Genomic DNA, 17,576 nt, shown 5'->3' on the forward strand with positions numbered 1-17,576 from the left:
AGTATATTAAGGAAACGACTACCCGCAGAGTAGAAGGGAGGCTCCACCCAGAGCCTGTTCCAGGAGCCGCAGAGCCATGTGCGGTGAGGCCGGGAGACACGCGGCTGGAGTCGGCGGCAGCAGAGCGAGGAGCCGCGGATCCGGAGACGGTGAGTCGGGAAGCGGCAGAGCCGGGAGCCTCGCGGAGGGGGCCGGCGGCGGCGCGGCCGGCAGCGGAGCAGCCGGCAGCGGCGGAGCCGGGAGCACCGCGACAGAGGCCGGCAGCGGAGCAGCCGGCAGCGGCGGAGGCGGGAGCACCGCGACAGAGGCCGGCAGTGGAACAGCCAGCGGAGGCGGAGCCGGGAACACCGCGGCAGGAGCAGCCGGCGGAGACGGAGCCGGGAACACCGCGGCAGGAGCAGCCGGCGGAGACGAAGCCGGGAGCCGCCCGGCGGGAGACAGCAGCGGCGTCCCGGAGGGCGGTGAAGCCCCACACGGCCCTAGAGGGACCTGTGACGCAGGAAACGGCGGAACCAGCGACGGCAGGAGGGCCCGAGGACTCAAAGGTAACCCGGACTCCGCGGGCAACCGGGAACGGGGCCGCGGACGGGGGAACCCTTATCCAGAGACTTCGGGACTCGTGGTCGCGTAAGACCACCCGCGGGCGGGGAAGGCCGGCCGTATAAACCCCACTTTGCGGGAGACTTACGTACGGGGGTTGGGATAACCCCAGACTGTAGGAGCGAGCGGCACCAGGGAGACTAGGTGCCGCGGGACCACCAGTGAGGGTCCAGCCGGAGGGAGGAACCCCCTTTTTCCGCTGGACTGGGACTCTAACAAGGGAGCCCCTCACGGAGGCTCCACACCTGGAGGACCTGACGAGGGTGTAGGGGAGGAGGAGCCCTCAGGACCCCTGGACCTTGGAGGTACCGTACCTCACGTGGACCGCCAGCTTCCCGGCAAGGGGAACCCCCATAATTTCCATCAAGTCGTGGCAGGCGAAAGCGGCGAGGCGGGACGGTCCACCACGTACCTCTCCTCTCCAGGGGACATCCGGGGTTCGGGGTCCCATGGTACGTGGTACACCCCGAGCCCCTTACAACCCCATTGGCTTATCTGGGGTTTACCTAGGGGCTACAAGGCCCCATTCGCTTACCTGGGGTGTACCTGGTGGCTGCAGGTCCCCATAGGCTTACAGGGGGTCGACCTTGTGGCTGCAAGCCCCCGTCGCATACCTGGGGTTGACCTGGTGGCTGACAGGCCCCATTCGCTTACCTGCGGATAACGTGGTGCCTGCAAGGCCCCATTTGCTTTGATCGGGTTTACCTGGCGGCTGCAAGGCCCCATGCGCTTGGCTGCGGTTGACCTGGTGGCTGCAAGGCCCCATTCGCTTCTCGGGTTGACCTGGTGGCTGCAATGTCCCATTCAGTTACCTGGGGTTCACCTGGGGGCTTCAAGGCCCCATTCGCTTGCCCGGCATTGCCTTGGTCGCTGCAACACCCCATTCGCTTACCTGGGGTTGACCTGGTGGCTGCAGGGCCCCTTTCTCTTACCTGGGGTTGACCCGGTGGCTGCAAGGCCCCATTCACTTGCCTGGGGTTGAACGTGGGCTCCAAAAGTCCCCTTAGGCATGACTGGGGTTGACCTTGTGGATGCAGGGCCCTATAGGCTTACAGGGGTTCGAACTGGCGACTGCAAGGCCACATTCGCTTGCCTGGGGTTGACCAGATGGCTGCAAGGCCCCATTCGCTTACCTGGGGTTGACCTGGTGTCTGCAAGGCCCCATTCGCTTTCCTGGTTTTAACCTGCTGGCTGTAAGGCCCCATTCACCTGCCTGGGGTTGACCTAGTGTATGCAAGGACCCATTCACTTGCCTGGGGTTGACCTGGTGGCTGCAAGGCCCCATTCTCTTTCCGGGGGATGACCTCGTCACTGCAAGGCCGCATTCGCTTGCCTGATGTTGACCTGGTGGCTGTAATGCCCCATTCGCTTGCACTGGTTTGACGTGGAGTCTGCAAGCCTCCGTAGGCTTGCTTGGTGTTGACCTGGTGGCTAGAAGGCTCCATTCGCTTGCCTGGGGTTGACCCGTGTCTGCAAGGCCCCATTCGCTTGCCGGGGGTTGATCTGGTGGCTGCGAGGTCCTATTCACTTAACTGGTGTTCACCTGGTGGATGTAGGGCCCCAAAGGCTTGCAGGGGCTAGAACTGGTGGCTGCAAGGCCCCATATGTTGCATTGGGTTGACCTGGTATCTGCGAGCCCCATTCGCTTACCTGGGGTTGACCTGCTTGGTGCAAGGCCCCATTCGCTTGCATTGGGTTGACCTGGTGGTTGCAAGGCCCCATTCGCTTACCTGGGGAGGAGCTGGTAGCTGCAAGGCCCATTCGCTTGCATTGGGTTCACCTGGTGGCTGCAAGGCCTCATTCGCTTGCATTGGGTTGACCTGGGGTCTGCAAGGCCCCATTCGCTTACCTGGGGTTGACCTGGTGGCTGCAAGGCCCAATTCATTTACTTGGGGTTCACCTGGTGGCTGCAGGGCCCCATAGGCTTGCAGGGGATTCACCTGGTGGCTGCAAGGCCCCATTCGCTAGTCTGGGGTTGACGTGGGCTCCAAAAGTACTCTTAGGCATGCCTGGGATTGACCTGGTGGCTACAAGGCCCCATTCACTTACCTGGGGTTCACCTGGTGGATGAAGGGCCCCATAGGCTTGCAGGGGGTTGACCTGGTGGCCGCAAGGCCCCATTCGCTTGCATTGGGTTGACCTGGTGGCTGCAAGGCCCTATTCGCTTACCTGGGGTTGACCTGGTGGCTGCAAGGCCCCATTCATTTACCTGGGGTTCACCTCGTGGCTGCAGGACTCCATAGGCTGGCAGGGGGTTCACCTGGTGGCTGCAAGGCCACATTCGCATACCTGGGGTTTACCTGCTGGATGGAAGGCGGCGTTTGCTTGCAGGGGGATGACCTGGTGGCTGCAAGGCCAAATTCGCTTTCCTGTGGTTGACCTGATGGCTGCAAGGCCCCATTCATGTACCTGGCGTTCACCTAGTCGCTGCAGGAGCCCATACGCTCACAGGGGGTTGACGTGGTGGGATCCAAGTCCCCATTGGGTTGCATTGGGTTGACATGGTGTCTGGAAGGCCCCATTCGCTTACATAGGGTTGACGTGGTGGCTTCAAGGCCCCATTCGCTTACCTGGGGTTGACCTGGTGGCTGCAAGGCCCCATTCATTTACCTGGGGTTCACCTCGTGGCTGCAGAACTCCATAGGCTGGCAGGGGGTTCACCTGGTGGCTGCAAGGCCCCATTCGCATACCTGGGGTTGACCTGGTGGCTGCCAGGCCCCCTTCGCTTACCTGGGCATAACCTGGTGGCTGCAAGGCCCCATTTGCTTCCATTGGGTTAACCTGGTGGCTGCAAGGCCCCATTCTCTTTACCTGGGGTTGACGTGGTGGGTGCAAGTCCCCATTCACTTACCTGGGGTTCACGTTCTGGCTGCAGGGCCCCATAGGCTTGCAGGGGGTTGACCTGGTGGCTGCAAGGCCACATTCGCCTCCCTGGGACTGACCTGGTGTCTGCAAGGCTCCGTGCACTTGCCTGGGGTTGATCTGGTGGCTGCAAGGCCCCATTCACTTATCTGGAGTTCACCTGGTGGATGCAGAGCCCCATAGACTTGCAGGGGGTTGACCTGGTGGCTGCAAGGCCGCATACGCTTGCATTGGGTTGACCTGGTGTCTGCAAGGGCCCATTCGCTTGCCTGGGGTTGACGTGGGCTCCAAAAGTCCTCTTAGGCATGCCTTGGTTTGACCTGCTGGCTGCAAGGTCTCATTCGCTTGGATTGGGTTTACCTGGTGTCTGCAAGGCCCCGTAGGTTGGCCTGAGCTACACCTGGTGGCTGCAAGGTGCCATTCGCTTGCAGGGGGTTCATCTGGTGGCTCCAAAGCCGCATTCGCTTACTTGGGGTTGACCTGTTGGCTGCAAGGCCCCATACGCTTACCTATGGTTTACCTGGTGGCTGCAAAGCCCCATTCGCTTACCTGGGGTTAACGTGGTGGCTGCCAGGGCCCATAGGCTTGCAGGGAGTTGACCTGGTCAATGCAAGGCCCCATTCGCTTACCTGGGGTTGACCTGGTTGCTGCAAGGCCCCATTGTCTTTCCGGGGTTCGACCTGGTCACTGCAAGGCCCCATTCACTTACCTGGGGTTGACCTGGTGTCTGCAAGGCCCCATTCGCTCGCCTGGGGTTGACGTGGGCTCCAAAAGTCCCGTTAGGCATGGCGGGGTTTGACCTGGTGGCTGCAGGGCCCTATAGCCTTGCAAGGGTTTGACCTGGTGGCTGCAAGGCCACTTTCGCTTGCCTGGGATAAAGCTGATGGCTGCAAGGCTCCATTCGCTTGGCTGGGGTTGACCTGGTGGCTGCAAGGCCCCATTCATTTACCTGGGGTTGACCTGGTGGCTGCAAGGTTTCTTTCACTTGCATTGGGTTGACCTGGTGTCTGCAAGGCTCCATTCGCTTACTTGCGGTTGACCTGGTGGCTGCAAGGCCCTTTCACTTTACCTGGGGTTGACCTGGTGCCTCCTGGGCCCCATAGGATTGCCGGGGGTTGACCCAGTGGCTGCAAATCCCCATAGGCTTCCCTGAGTTACACCTGGTGCCTGCAAGGCCCCATTCGCTTACGTGGGATTGACCTGGAGGCTATAAGGCCCCATTCACTTACCTGGGGTTGACCTGGTTGCTGCAAGGCCCCATTCGCTTGCATTGGGTTGACCTGGTGTCTGCAAGGCCCCATTGGCTTACCTGGGGTGGACCTGGTGGCTGAAAGGCCCCTTTCACTTACCTGGGGTTCACCTGGTGGCTGCTGGGCCCCATAGACTTGCAGGGGTTGACGTGGTGGCTGCAAGGCCACATTCGCTTGCAGGGGAGTGACCTGGTGGCTGCAAGGCCGCATTCGCTTGCCTGTGGTTTACCTGGTCGCTGCAAGGCCCCATTCGCTTACCTGGGGTTAACCTGGTGGCTGCAGGGCTCCATAGACTTGCAGTTGGTTGACCTGGTGAACGCAAGGTCCCATTCGCTTACCTGGGGTTGACTTGGTGACTGCAAGGTCCCATTCGCTAGCCTGGGGTTGACCTTGTGGCTGCAAGGCCCCATTCTCTTTCCGGGGGCTGACCTGGTGACTGCAAGGCCACATTCGCTAGCCTGGGGTTTACGTGGGCTCCAAAAGTCCTCTTAGGCAAGCCTGGGATTGACCTGGTGGCTGCAAGGCCCCATTCACTTACCTGGGGTTCACCTGGTGGCTGCAGGGCCCCATTGGCTTGCAGGGGGTTGACCTGGTGGCCGAAAGGCCACATTCGCTTCACTGGGGTTTACCTGGTGTCTGCAAGGCCCCATGCGCTTGCCTGGGTTGATCTGGTGGCTGCAAGGTCCCATTCCCTTAATGGTGTTCCCCTGGTTGATGTAGGGCCCCAAAGGCTTGCAGGGGCTAGACCTGGTGGCTGCAAGGCCCCATATGCTTGCATTGGTTTGACCTGGTATCTGCAAGGCCCCATTCGCTCACCTGGGTTTGACCTCGTTGGTGCAAGCTCCGATTCGCTTGCATTGGGTTGACCTGGTGGTTGCAAGGCCCCATTCGCTTACCTGGGGAGGAGCTGGTAGCTGCAAGGCCCATTCGCTTGCATTGGGTTCACCTGGTGGCTGCAAGGCCTCATTCGCTTGCATTGGGTTGACCTGGGGTCTGCAAGGCCCCATTCGCTTACCTGGGGTTGACCTGGTGGCTGCAAGGCCCAATTCATTTACTTGGGGTTCACCTGGTGGCTGCAGGGCCCCATAGGCTTGCAGGGGATTCACCTGGTGGCTGCAAGGCCCCATTCGCTAGTCTGGGGTTGACGTGGGCTCCAAAAGTACTCTTAGGCATGCCTGGGATTGACCTGGTGGCTACAAGGCCCCATTCACTTACCTGGGGTTCACCTGGTGGGTGAAGGGCCCCATAGGCTTGCAGGGGGTTGACCTGGTGGCCGCAAGGCCCCATTCGCTTGCATTGGGTTGACCTGGTGGCTGCAAGGCCCTATTCGCTTACCTGGGGTTGACCTGGTGGCTGCAAGGCCCCATTCATTTACCTGGGGTTCACCTCGTGGCTGCAGGACTCCATAGGCTGGCAGGGGGTTCACCTGGTGGCTGCAAGGCCACATTCGCATACCTGGGGTTTACCTGCTGGATGGAAGGCGCCGTTTGCTTGCAGGGGGATGACCTGGTGGCTGCAAGGCCAAATTCGCTTTCCTGTGGTTGACCTGATGGCTGCAAGGCCCCATTCATGTACCTGGCGTTCACCTAGTCGCTGCAGGAGCCCATACGCTCACAGGGGGTTGACGTGGTGGGATCCAAGTCCCCATTGGGTTGCATTGGGTTGACATGGTGTCTGGAAGGCCCCATTCGCTTACATAGGGTTGACGTGGTGGCTTCAAGGCCCCATTCGCTTACCTGGGGTTGACCTGGTGGCTGCAAGGCCCCATTCATTTACCTGGGGTTCACCTCGTGGCTGCAGGACTCCATAGGCTGGCAGGGGGTTCACCTGGTGGCTGCAAGGCCCCATTCGCATACCTGGGGTTGACCTGGTGGCTGCCAGGCCCCCTTCGCTTACCTGGGCATAACCTGGTGGCTGCAAGGCCCCATTTGCTTCCATTGGGTTAACCTGGTGGCTGCAAGGCCCCATTCTCTTTACCTGGGGTTGACGTGGTGGGTGCAAGTCCCCATTCACTTACCTGGGGTTCACGTTCTGGCTGCAGGGCCCCATAGGCTTGCAGGGGGTTGACCTGGTGGCTGCAAGGCCACATTCGCCTCCCTGGGACTGACCTGGTGTCTGCAAGGCTCCGTGCGCTTGCCTGGGGTTGATCTGGTGGCTGCAAGGCCCCATTCACTTATCTGGAGTTCACCTGGTGGATGCAGAGCCCCATAGACTTGCAGGGGGTTGACCTGGTGGCTGCAAGGCCGCATACGCTTGCATTGGGTTGACCTGGTGTCTGCAAGGGCCCATTCGCTTGCCTGGGGTTGACGTGGGCTCCAAAAGTCCTCTTAGGCATGCCTTGGTTTGACCTGCTGGCTGCAAGGTCTCATTCGCTTGGATTGGGTTTACCTGGTGTCTGCAAGGCCCCGTAGGTTGGCCTGAGCTACACCTGGTGGCTGCAAGGTGCCATTCGCTTGCAGGGGGTTCATCTGGTGGCTCCAAAGCCGCATTCGCTTACCTGGGGTTGACCTGTTGGCTGCAAGGCCCCATACGCTTACCTATGGTTTACCTGGTGGCTGCAATGCCCCATTCGCTTACCTGGGGTTAACGTGGTGGCTGCCAGGCCCCATAGGCTTGCAGGGAGTTGACCTGGTCAATGCAAGGCCCCATTCGCTTACCTGGGGTTGACCTGGTTGCTGCAAGGCCCCATTGTCTTTCCGGGGTTCGACCTGGTCACTGCAAGGCCCCATTCACTTACCTGGGGTTGACCTGGTGTCTGCAAGGCCCCATTCGCTCGCCTGGGGTTGACGTGGGCTCCAAAAGTCCCGTTAGGCATGGCGGGGTTTGACCTGGTGGCTGCAGGGCCCTATAGCCTTGCAAGGGTTTGACCTGGTGGCTGCAAGGCCACTTTCGCTTGCCTGGGATAAAGCTGATGGCTGCAAGGCTCCATTCGCTTGGCTGGGGTTGACCTGGTGGCTGCAAGGCCCCATTCACTTACCTGGGGTTGACCTGGTGGCTGCAAGGTTTCTTTCACTTGCATTGGGTTGACCTGGTGTCTGCAAGGCTCCATTCGCTTACTTGCGGTTGACCTGGTGGCTGCAAGGCCCTTTCACTTTACCTGGGGTTGACCTGGTGCCTCCTGGGCCCCATAGGATTGCCGGGGGTTGACCCAGTGGCTGCAAATCCCCATAGGCTTCCCTGAGTTACACCTGGTGCCTGCAAGGCCCCATTCGCTTACGTGGGATTGACCTGGAGGCTATAAGGCCCCATTCACTTACCTGGGGTTGACCTGGTTGCTGCAAGGCCCCATTCGCTTGCATTGGGTTGACCTGGTGTCTGCAAGGCCCCATTGGCTTACCTGGGGTGGACCTGGTGGCTGAAAGGCCCCTTTCACTTACCTGGGGTTCACCTGGTGGCTGCTGGGCCCCATAGACTTGCAGGGGTTGACGTGGTGGCTGCAAGGCCACATTCGCTTGCAGGGGAGTGACCTGGTGGCTGCAAGGCCGCATTCGCTTGCCTGTGGTTTACCTGGTCGCTGCAAGGCCCCATTCGCTTACCTGGGGTTAACCTGGTGGCTGCAGGGCTCCATAGACTTGCAGTTGGTTGACCTGGTGAACGCAAGGTCCCATTCGCTTACCTGGGGTTGACTTGGTGACTGCAAGGTCCCATTCGCTAGCCTGGGGTTGACCTTGTGGCTGCAAGGCCCCATTCTCTTTCCGGGGGCTGACCTGGTGACTGCAAGGCCACATTCGCTAGCCTGGGGTTTACGTGGGCTCCAAAAGTCCTCTTAGGCAAGCCTGGGATTGACCTGGTGGCTGCAAGGCCCCATTCACTTACCTGGGGTTCACCTGGTGGCTGCAGGGCCCCATTGGCTTGCAGGGGGTTGACCTGGTGGCCGAAAGGCCACATTCGCTTCACTGGGGTTTACCTGGTGTCTGCAAGGCCCCATGCGCTTGCCTGGGTTGATCTGGTGGCTGCAAGGTCCCATTCCCTTAATGGTGTTCCCCTGGTTGATGTAGGGCCCCAAAGGCTTGCAGGGGCTAGACCTGGTGGCTGCAAGGCCCCATATGCTTGCATTGGTTTGACCTGGTATCTGCAAGGCCCCATTCGCTCACCTGGGTTTGACCTCGTTGGTGCAAGCTCCGATTCGCTTGCATTGGGTTGACCTGGTGGTTGCAAGGCCCCATTCGCTTACCTGGGGAGGAGCTGGTAGCTGCAAGGCCCATTCGCTTGCATTGGGTTCACCTGGTGGCTGCAAGGCCTCATTCGCTTGCATTGGGTTGACCTGGGGTCTGCAAGGCCCCATTCGCTTACCTGGGGTTGACCTGGTGGCTGCAAGGCCCAATTCATTTACTTGGGGTTCACCTGGTGGCTGCAGGGCCCCATAGGCTTGCAGGGGATTCACCTGGTGGCTGCAAGGCCCCATTCGCTAGTCTGGGGTTGACGTGGGCTCCAAAAGTACTCTTAGGCATGCCTGGGATTGACCTGGTGGCTACAAGGCCCCATTCACTTACCTGGGGTTCACCTGGTGGATGAAGGGCCCCATAGGCTTGCAGGGGGTTGACCTGGTGGCCGCAAGGCCCCATTCGCTTGCATTGGGTTGACCTGGTGGCTGCAAGGCCCTATTCGCTTACCTGGGGTTGACCTGGTGGCTGCAAGGCCCCATTCATTTACCTGGGGTTCACCTCGTGGCTGCAGGACTCCATAGGCTGGCAGGGGGTTCACCTGGTGGCTGCAAGGCCACATTCGCATACCTGGGGTTTACCTGCTGGATGGAAGGCGCCGTTTGCTTGCAGGGGGATGACCTGGTGGCTGCAAGGCCAAATTCGCTTTCCTGTGGTTGACCTGATGGCTGCAAGGCCCCATTCATGTACCTGGCGTTCACCTAGTCGCTGCAGGAGCCCATACGCTCACAGGGGGTTGACGTGGTGGGATCCAAGTCCCCATTGGGTTGCATTGGGTTGACATGGTGTCTGGAAGGCCCCATTCGCTTACATAGGGTTGACGTGGTGGCTTCAAGGCCCCATTCGCTTACCTGGGGTTGACCTGGTGGCTGCAAGGCCCCATTCATTTACCTGGGGTTCACCTCGTGGCTGCAGGACTCCATAGGCTGGCAGGGGGTTCACCTGGTGGCTGCAAGGCCCCATTCGCATACCTGGGGTTGACCTGGTGGCTGCCAGGCCCCCTTCGCTTACCTGGGCATAACCTGGTGGCTGCAAGGCCCCATTTGCTTCCATTGGGTTAACCTGGTGGCTGCAAGGCCCCATTCTCTTTACCTGGGGTTGACGTGGTGGGTGCAAGTCCCCATTCACTTACCTGGGGTTCACGTTCTGGCTGCAGGGCCCCATAGGCTTGCAGGGGGTTGACCTGGTGGCTGCAAGGCCACATTCGCCTCCCTGGGACTGACCTGGTGTCTGCAAGGCTCCGTGCGCTTGCCTGGGGTTGATCTGGTGGCTGCAAGGCCCCATTCACTTATCTGGAGTTCACCTGGTGGATGCAGAGCCCCATAGACTTGCAGGGGGTTGACCTGGTGGCTGCAAGGCCGCATACGCTTGCATTGGGTTGACCTGGTGTCTGCAAGGGCCCATTCGCTTGCCTGGGGTTGACGTGGGCTCCAAAAGTCCTCTTAGGCATGCCTTGGTTTGACCTGCTGGCTGCAAGGTCTCATTCGCTTGGATTGGGTTTACCTGGTGTCTGCAAGGCCCCGTAGGTTGGCCTGAGCTACACCTGGTGGCTGCAAGGTGCCATTCGCTTGCAGGGGGTTCATCTGGTGGCTCCAAGGCCGCATTCGCTTACCTGGGGTTGACCTGTTGGCTGCAAGGCCCCATACGCTTACCTATGGTTTACCTGGTGGCTGCAATGCCCCATTCGCTTACCTGGGGTTAACGTGGTGGCTGCCAGGCCCCATAGGCTTGCAGGGAGTTGACCTGGTCAATGCAAGGCCCCATTCGCTTACCTGGGGTTGACCTGGTTGCTGCAAGGCCCCATTGTCTTTCCGGGGTTCGACCTGGTCACTGCAAGGCCCCATTCACTTACCTGGGGTTGACCTGGTGTCTGCAAGGCCCCATTCGCTCGCCTGGGGTTGACGTGGGCTCCAAAAGTCCCGTTAGGCATGGCGGGGTTTGACCTGGTGGCTGCAGGGCCCTATAGCCTTGCAAGGGTTTGACCTGGTGGCTGCAAGGCCACTTTCGCTTGCCTGGGATAAAGCTGATGGCTGCAAGGCTCCATTCGCTTGGCTGGGGTTGACCTGGTGGCTGCAAGGCCCCATTCACTTACCTGGGGTTGACCTGGTGGCTGCAAGGTTTCTTTCACTTGCATTGGGTTGACCTGGTGTCTGCAAGGCTCCATTCGCTTACTTGCGGTTGACCTGGTGGCTGCAAGGCCCTTTCACTTTACCTGGGGTTGACCTGGTGCCTCCTGGGCCCCATAGGATTGCCGGGGGTTGACCCAGTGGCTGCAAATCCCCATAGGCTTCCCTGAGTTACACCTGGTGCCTGCAAGGCCCCATTCGCTTACGTGGGATTGACCTGGAGGCTATAAGGCCCCATTCACTTACCTGGGGTTGACCTGGTTGCTGCAAGGCCCCATTCGCTTGCATTGGGTTGACCTGGTGTCTGCAAGGCCCCATTGGCTTACCTGGGGTGGACCTGGTGGCTGAAAGGCCCCTTTCACTTACCTGGGGTTCACCTGGTGGCTGCTGGGCCCCATAGACTTGCAGGGGTTGACGTGGTGGCTGCAAGGCCACATTCGCTTGCAGGGGAGTGACCTGATGGCTGCAAGGCCCCATACGCTTACCTATGGTTTACCTGGTGGCTGCAATGCCCCATTCACTTACCTGGGGTTAACGTGGTGGCTGCCAGGCCCCATAGGCTTGCAGGGAGTTGACCTGGTCAATGCAAGGCCCCATTCGCTTACCTGGGGTTGACCTGGTTGCTGCAAGGCCCCATTCTCTTTCCGGGGGTTGACCTGGGGACTGCAAGGCCCCATTCGCTCGCCTGGGATTGACGTGAGCTCCAAAAGTCCTCTTAGGCATGCCTGGGATTGACCTGGTGGCTGCAAGGCAACATTCACTTACCTGGGGTTCCCCTGGTGCCTGCAGGGCCCCATAGGCTTGCAGGGGGTTGACCTGGTGGCTGGAAGGCCCCAGGCGCTTGCTGGGCTTGATCTGGTGGCTGCAAGGTCCCATTCACGTAATGGTGTTCACCTGGTGGCTTCAAGGCCCCATATGCTTTAATTGGGGTGACCTGGTATCTGCAAGGCCCCATTCGCTTACCTGGGTTTGACCTCGTTGGTGCAAGCTCCCATTCGCTTTCATTGGGTTGACCTTGTGGTTGCAAGGCCCCATTCGCTTACCTGGGGAGGAGCTGGTAGCTGCAAGGCCCGATTCGCTTCCATTGGGTTAACCTGGTGGCTGCAAAGCCCCATTTGTTTCCATTGGGTTAACCTGGTGGCTGCAAGGCCCCATTCACTTACCTGGGGTTAACTTTCTGGCTGCAGGGCCCCATAGGCTTGCAGAGGGTTGACCTGGTGGCTGGAAGGCCACATTCGCCTCCCTGGGACTGACCTGGTGTCTCCAAGGATCTGTGCGCTTGCCTGGGGTTGATCTGGTGGCTGCAAGGCCTCATTCACTTATCTGGAATTCACCCGGTGGATGCAGAGCCCCATAGACTTGCAGGGGTTTGACCTGGTGGCTGCAAGGCCGCATACGCTTGCATTGGGTTGACCTGGTGTCTGCAAGGGCCCAGTCACTTGCCTGGGGTTGACGTGGGCTCCAAAAGTCCTCTTAGGCATGCCTTGGTTTGACCTGGTGGCTGCAAGGTCTCATTCGCATGGATTGGGTTTACCTGGTGTCTGCAAGGCCCCGTAGGTTGGCCTGAGCTACACCTGGTGGCTGCAAGGTGCCATTCGCTTGCAGGGGGTTCATCTGGTGGCTCCAAAGCCGCATTCGCTTACCTGGGGTTGACCTGGTGGCTGCAAGGCCCCATACGCTTACCTATGTTTTACCTGGAGGCTGCAATTCCCCATTCGCTTACCTGGGGTTAACGTGGTGGCTGCCAGGCCCTATAAGCTTGCAGGGAGTTGACCTGCTCAATGCAAGGCCCCATTCGCTTACCTGGGGTAACCTGGTGGCTGCAAGGCCCCATTCACTTTCCAAGGGTTAAACTGGTGGCTGCAAGGCCCCATTCACTTACCAGGGGTTCATCTGGTGGATGCAAGGCATCATTCGCTTGCCTGGGGTTGACCTGGTTGTTGCAAGGTTCCATTCTCTTTCCGGGGGTTGACCTGGTCACTGCAAGGCCCCATTCACTTACCTGTGGTTGACCTGGTGTCTGCAAGGCCGCATTCGCTCGCCTGGGTTTGACGTGGGCTCCAAAAGTTGACCTGGTGGCTGCAGGGCCCCTTTCGCTTGCCTGGGATAGAGCTGATGGCTGCAAGGCTCCATTCGCTTGGCTGGGGTTGAACTGGTGGCTGCAAAGCCCCATTCACTTACCTGGGGTTGACCTGGTGGCTGCAAGGCTTCTTTCACTTGCATTGGGTTCACCTGGTGTCTGCAAGGCCCCTTTTGCTTCCATTGGGTTGACCTGGTGGCTGCAAGGCCCCATTCGCTTTACCTGGGGTTGACCTGCTGGGTGCAAGGCCTCATTCACTTTACCTGGGGTTCACGTTGTGGCTGCAGTGCCCCATAGGCTTGCAGAGGGTAGACCTGGTGGCTGCAAGGCCACATTCGCTTCCCTGGGACTGACCTTGTGTCTGCAAGGCTCCATGCGCTTACCTGGGGTTGATCTGGAGGCTGCAAGGCCCCATTCACTTATCTGGAGTTCACCTGGTGGATGCAGAGCCCCTTAGGCTTGCAGGGGGTTGACCTGGTGGCTGCAAGGCCGCATACGCTTGCATTGGGTTGACCTGGTGTCTGCAAGGCCCCATTCGCTTGCCTCGGGTTGAGGTGGGCTCCAAAAGTCCTCTTAGGCATTCCTGGGGTTGACCTGGTGACTGCAAGGCCCCTTTCACTTGCATTGTGTTGACCTGGTGTCTGCAAGGCCCCGTAGGTTTGCGTGAGCTACACCTGGTGGCTGCAAGGTCCCATTCGCTTGGAGGGGGTTCATCTGGTGGCTCCAAAGACGCATTCGCTTACCTGGGGTTGACCTGGTGGCTGCAAGGCCCCATACGCTTATCTATGGTTTACCTGGAGGCTGCAAGGCCCCATTCGCTTACCTGGGGTTAACCTGGTGGCTATAAGGCCCCTTTCACTTTACCTGGGGTTGACCTCGTGGCTCCAAGGCCCCATTCGCTTACCTGAGGTTGACATGACTGGTGTAAGGCCCCATTCGCTTGCCTGGGGTTAACCTCGTAGAAGTAAGCCCCATTTGCCTTGATTGGGTTGGAAGTAAGCCCCATAGGCTTGCCTGAGTTACACCTAGTGCCTGGAATGTCCCATTCGCTTGCAGGGAGTTCATCTGGTGGCTCCAAGGCCCCATTCGCTTACCTGGGGTTGACCTGGTGGCTTCAAGGCCCCTTCGCTTGCCTCTGGTTGACCTGGTGGCTGCTAGGCCCCATTCGCTTGCAGGGGGTTGACCTGGTGGCTGCAAGGCACCATTTGCTTGGCTCGGGTGGTCCTGGTGGCTGCAAGACCCCATTCACTTACCTGGCGTTCAGGTGGTCGCTGTAGGACCCCATAAGCTCACAGGGGCTTGACGTGGTGGCTCCAAGTCCCCACTGGCTTGCACTGGGTTGACCTGGTGGATCCAAGGCCCAGTTCGTTTACTTAGGGTTGACCTTGTGGTTGCAAAGCCCTATTTGCTTGCCTGTGGTTGACCTGGTAGCTGCAAGGCCCCATTCTCTTTCCGGGGTAGACCTGAACACTGCAAGGCCCCTTTCGCTTGCCTGGGGTTGATGTGGGCTCCAAAAATCCTCTTAGGCATGCCTGGGGTTGACCTGGTGGCTGCAAGGCCCCATTCACTTGGAGGGGATAGCCCTGGTAGCTGCAAGGCTCAGTAGGCTGGCCTGCGGTTGACCTGGTGGCTGATGGGCCCCATAGGCTTTCAGGGGTAGACCTAGTGGCTGCAAGGCCCCATTGGCTTGCCTGGGGTTGACGTGGGCTCCAAAAGTCCCGTTAGGCATGGCGGGGTTTGACCTGGTGGCTGCAGGGCCCTATAGCCTTGCAAGGGTTTGACCTGGTGGCTGCCAGGCCACTTTCGCTTGCCTGGGATAGAGCTGATGGCTGCAAGGCTCCTTTCGCTTGGCTGGGGTTGACCTGGTGTCTGCAAGGCCCCATTCGCTTACCTGGGGTGGACTTGGTGGCTGCAAGGCCCCTTTCACTTACTTGGGGTTCACCTGGTGGCTGCAGGGCCCCATAGGCTTGCAGGGCGTTGACCTGGTGGCCGCAAGGGCACATTCGCTTCACTGGGGTTGACCTGGTGTCTGCAAGGCCCCATTCGCTTACCTGGGGTTGACCTGGTGGCTGCAAGGCCCCATTCTCTTTCCGGGGGTTGACCTGGTCACTGCAAGGCCCCCTTCACTTACCTGTGGTTGACCTGGTGTCTGCAAGGCCCCATTCGCTCACCTGGGGTTGACGTGGGCTCGAAAAGTCCAGTTAGGCATGGCGGGGTTTCACCTGGTGGCTGCAGGGCCCTATAGCCTTGCAAGGGTTTGACCTGGTGGCTACCAGGCCACTTTCGCTTGCCTGGGATAGAGCTGATGGCTGCAAGGCTCCATTCGCTTGGGTGGGGTTGACCTGGTGGCTGCAAGGCCCCATGCGCTTGCCTGGGGTTGATCTGGTGGCTGCAAGGTACCATTCACTTATCTGGTGTTCCACCTGGTGGATGCAGGTCCCCAAAGGCTTGCAGGGGCTAGACCTGGTGGCTGTAAGGCCCCATACTCTTGCATTGGGTTGACCTGGTGGTTGCAAGGCCCCATTCGCTTACCTGGGGAGGACCTGGTAGCTGCAAGACCCCATTCGCTTGCATTGGGTTGACCTGGTGGCTGCAAGGCCCCATTCGCTTACCTGGGGTTGACCTGGTGGCTGCAAGGCCCCATTCATTTCCCTGGGGTTCATCTGGTGGCTGCAGGACCCTATAGGCTGCCAGGGGGTTCACCTGGTGCCTTCAAGGCCCCATTCGCATACCTGGGGCTGACCTGGTGGCTGCCAGGCCCCATTCGCTTACCTGGTCATAACCTGGTGGGTGAAAGGCCCCATTTACTTCCATTGGGTTTATCTGGTGGCTGCAAAGCCCCATTCGCTTTACCTGGGGTTGACCTGGTGGGTGCAAGGCCTCATTCACTTTACCTGGGGTTCACGTTGTGGCTGCAGTGCCCCATAGGCTTGCAGAGGGTAGACCTGGTGGCTGCAAGGCCACATTCGCTTCCCTGGGAGTGACCTGGTGTCTGCAAGGCCCCATTCACTTACCTGGGGTTGACCGGTGCTGCAGGGCCCCATAGGCTTGCAGGGGGGTTACGTGGTGGCTCCAAGGCTTCATTTGCTTGCCTGGCGTTGACCTGGTGGCTGCGAGGCCCCAGTAGCTTACCTGGAGTTGACCTGGTGTCTGCAAGGCCGCCTTTAACTTGCATTGGGTTGACCTGGAGAGTGCAAGTCCCCATTCGCTTACCTAGTGTTGAGCTGGTGGCTACAAGGCCCCATTTGCTTGTATTTGGATGAAATGGTACCTGCAAGGCCCCATTCGCTTGCCTGGGGTTGACCTGGTGGCTACAAGACCCCATTCTCTTTCCGGGGGTTGACCTGGTCACTGCAAGGCCCCATTCGCTTGCCATGTGTTGTCGTGGGCTCCAAAAGTCCCATTAGGCATGCCTGGGGTTGACCTGGTGGATGCAGGGCCCTAAAGGATTGCAGGGGTTTGACCTGGCGGCTGCAAGGCCCCATTCGCTTGCATTGGTTTGAGCTGGTGTCTGCAAGGCCCCGCAGGCTTGTTTAGGTTTGACCTGGTGGCTGCAAGGCCCCAGTCATTTGCCTGGGGTTGACCTGGTGGCTGCAAGGCCCGATTTGCTTAAATGGGGTTGACCTGGTGGATGCAAGGCCCCATTCAATTACTTCGGGTTGACATGGTGGCTGCAAAGCCACATTGGCTTGCAGGGGGTTAACCTGGTGGCTACAAGGCCCAATTCACTTGCCTGGTGTTCACCTGGTGGATGCAAGGTCCCATTCGCTTGCATTTGGTTGACCTGGTGTCTGAAAGACCCAATCCACTTACCTGGGGTTGACCTGGTGGCTGCAAGGCCCCATTCCCTTTCAGGGGTTCACCTGTTGGCTGCAAGGCCCTATTCGCTTACCTGGGGTTGACCTGGTGTCTGCAAGGCCCCATTTACTTACCTGGGGTTGACCTGGTGGCTACAAGGCCCCATTCTCAAGCATTGGGTTGACTTTTTAGCTGCAAGGCCCCATTCATTTCCTTTGGGTTGACCTCGTGTCTGCAAGGCCGCCTTTAACTTGCATTGGGTTGACCTGGAGAGTGCAAGTCCCCATTCGCTTACCTAGTGTTGAGCTGGTGGCTACAAGGCCCCATTTGCTTGTATTTGGATGAAATGGTACCTGCACGGCCACATTCACTTACCTGGGGTTCACCTGGTGACTGCAAGGCCCCTTTCGTTTGCATTGGGTTAAAATATTGTCTGCAAGGCCCTGTAGGCTTGCCTGGGGTTGACCTGGTGTCTCCAAGGCCCATTCGCTTGCCTACCGTTGAACTGGTAGCTGCAAGGCCCCATTCACTTATCTGGAGTTCACCTGGTGGATGCAGATCCCCAGTTGCTTTAAGTTGGTTGACCTGGTGGCTGCAAGGCCCTATATGCTTGCATTGGGTTGACCTGGTATCTGCATGGCCCGATTCGCTTACCTGGGGTTAACCTGGTGGCTGCAAGGCCCCATTCACTTTCCTG

The sequence above is a fragment of the Crocodylus siamensis genome, chromosome 13, assembly GCF_052110815.1.
Source record: "Crocodylus siamensis isolate JL-2025a chromosome 13, ASM5211081v1, whole genome shotgun sequence".
Lineage (NCBI taxonomy): Eukaryota > Metazoa > Chordata > Crocodylia > Crocodylidae > Crocodylus > Crocodylus siamensis.